Raw genomic sequence first — 3106 nt, forward strand, 5'->3', positions numbered from 1 at the left:
CTCCACCCCACCGTTTACTCCTGCAGGAGAAATACATACATGTATGCACTGAGGCCTCAGGAGGGTGCCCCTTTCTTTATGTGTCTGCAAACATGTGAAAATGGTAATTAGCCAATAGATAAATCTGGCATTAATCATCTCTCTTTTTTAGATGAGTGTATTGTTATGCACGGCCCTTGCTTTGTAAAGACATATTAACAAATACAAACATTTGAAAATGAAACATTCGTAGAAATACGAAAGGACAATGACTTACAAAATAAGATTGCTGAGATTAAAATTCATCAATAACGCTGTCTGTTTAAATCATGCATGTCCAAGGGGCTATATTTTAGACAAAACATTACATATTTTAAACAAACAAACAACATATCTTCAATTTGAAGCAATAGGAATTCAAGTCCCTTCCTGGAACGTAAATATAACATTTTTATTCAGCAGCGTCAGACAATAGAAATACTATAAAATGGTGGAGCAGTCAGCTGCATGTACTCACTATACAGTATAATCATAATTAGTTATGAGAGAGCACTGCACCATAGCTCACATTAACACCCATCTTAACTTCCTATGACCTTGACACTACCTTGACAGGCATTGGCATAACACTGACCTCATTTCCACACTGATTATGAACAGTCATTTTGTACTGCATGTTCCAACAAACACAAATTCTATTAACATTTCTATTTTTGCATCTCTATTAAACCCCATCTCCCTAGTTATTATTCCGGCTTGCTGCTTCGTCTCCACCTCTCATCTGTTTCACCTGATCCAGAGATCGGGGGAAGCTACATTTCATTTAGTGTTGAATCTGTTCAAATGCCAAGTAGTGAAAATGTCAGCTGCAGTACAAGCACACACACACCTATACATTTACTCTCTTTAAATGCAAACACTGCATGCAAATGAATGTGTCACCCCCTCCAGGCTGGGAAGTGTGAGGTGCGTGTGCGTGTGTGTGTGTGTGTGTGTGTGTGTGTGTGTGTGTGTGTGTGTGTGTGTGTGTGTGTGTGTGTGTGTGTGTGTGTGTGTGTGTGTGTGCGTGGCCAATGTGTTTCTGTCTGGATCCTAATCCCAAAGGTGATATTAGTCTGGTGGGGGGCAACCCATCCCCCCTCTGTGTGTGGTGTGGTGTGTGTGTGTTTGTGCTGCAGGCGTTGGGGTCAGCCAGGAAGCCCAGACAGGCTCTACCTAGACCTTTGACCCATGACTGTCTGCTAGCTCAGGGGTCATGCACAGCATTGATACAGACAGCTGATAGACGCACAAACAAACGCACACCCCTATCTGCACAACCCCAACGCCCCCCCCCCTCCCCTCCTTGCAGTAAAAATTAACAGTTTGGTGTGTCTGGAAAGATGATGACACAGACTGCGTCATCCCAGCTGGCTGTATGCAGAGCGCATGATTAAGCACAAATGATGAAGCTTATTTTAAACGTACAACTACATATGTCGACTCCCTGTATTTTATTTGATGCGGTTTAAGAACACAGACAATAAGAAGAATATTACTGAAATAATTGTGCAGTGTAAGGAGCCTTCTTTTCACTAATCACTGTCCTTTCCTTTGTTCATGTCTCCGCAGATGCAGCCAGTCAGGAGTGCCAACATGGAGGGAAAAGCAGCGACAGTGACAAAGCACACATGCTGTCTGTAGCTCATTTTTCTGAACATGTTTAGCCTGGCCACATGTGGATAACGTGCAAGAACAGTCAGTTAGACACACATCAATAAAGTGTTTTCAGTTTTCTAGTCGTCAGTCTTTGTGGATGTGGACAGGTAAGTTGGAGACACCTTTAAAAGGTAAGTTTAAAAGATTGAATCAATTTAAGAGCTGTCTTAAGTGTTACATTTTGCTGCTCTGCAATATTTTTCAAAATTAGCTTCATTAGATATGAATTACTATATTTGAGAGCAATTTTAGGTCGAAGATTGGATGAGACCCCAAGGGGTCTTTCTTTCCAAACCTAGTCAAGTATTTGACTGGAAAATGGTTTGACAAGAGTTTGTCACGGTTGAATTACTTTCCTCTTTTCTGTGGGACATGATGTACCCATACATAACTACACTATCGTATTCATAGAATAATCAACTCATTTATTTTATAATGATTGCAGAATCCCAAAAGTGTTGCCCTGATATATATTTTCAATAAAGTTGAACAATTTGAAATTAAAGTTTGTCTAAGTTGTTTTTGTCTCTTCTATTCAATTATTGTTTCTATGTATGTCAGTAATGTTTATTTTCTTGCTGAGAATATATATAAGCTGAAAGAGAACGTTATATGATCTGATTATGATATCCTATATTTTTCTTCTTGTCAATCAAATAAAAAAAGATACAAAAACTGAATTAGCTAATATAAACAAGAATGAAGTGTGTGTCCAAAGTCTGATCCATCTTCTCCCTCTGTGCTTTTTAACCTTGACGTTTTCCTATACAATGAGGCACTGTTCTGGTATATACTTTAAACACTCCTTTTAAAATATGTATTATTTGCTTCTGATATAGTCCCAGACATATTCTTTATTTTCCTGTTTTAATGACGTTTGCTACAGTAAAAACTTCAGAGGATTCATATTTGTTTGAGCTTTTTAAAGAATATGAAACTGTATTTGTGACGTCTCTTGAGGGAAATCAACTCGGGCGGAGATTAAGGTGCAAAGAAGAAGGAGCCGACTAGATCATCAACAAACTGGTTTTATTGACTGTAGAATATTACCGGGCACTGCTGCCTCATATCCAACACTCCTCTAAAATGTGGCATGAGAAGCTATATGTTCCCTTGGATTACTCTGATTATTCCAGCAGTGGCTGGAAGGGGAACAGTTAAACCTAGTGGCCTAAATCTGTGGTGTCAATTAGGTGCCTTTGTGTGTGGGCAGCAGGGGTGTTGAAGCGAGTTGCTGGAGCTGAAGGAAACTCTGAACAATGATACACATTCATAACCACACACACACACACACACATTCTGGTCCTATGTTTTGTGTGGATCACACCTCCTTTTGTTTTCCCCCCAACAGCCAGTAGAGGCAAGGCCCCAGTGCCCCCAGTGTGCTCCACTGCTCTGGCTGAAATGGGCTCCCCCTCTGCCCCCCCCC

At 40.4% G+C, this 3106-nt stretch overlaps 1 long non-coding RNA gene across 2 annotated transcripts in view; it reads left to right on the top strand.

Annotated features, from left to right (window-relative positions):
• Window positions 1-2182, top strand: part of LOC104950601 (uncharacterized) — a 42448-nt gene extending 40266 nt beyond the window's left edge. For both annotated transcript variants that reach the window (XR_798938.1, XR_798937.1), the window contains exon 4: window positions 1591-2182. This is a non-coding gene — a long non-coding RNA (uncharacterized lncRNA). The remainder of the gene's footprint in view (window positions 1-1590) is intronic.
• Window positions 2183-3106: the final 924 nt, after the last annotated feature.

Source organism: Notothenia coriiceps, unplaced genomic scaffold (assembly GCF_000735185.1).
Source record: "Notothenia coriiceps isolate Sejong01 unplaced genomic scaffold, NC01 NC01_scaffold00017853, whole genome shotgun sequence".
NCBI lineage: Eukaryota > Metazoa > Chordata > Actinopteri > Perciformes > Nototheniidae > Notothenia > Notothenia coriiceps.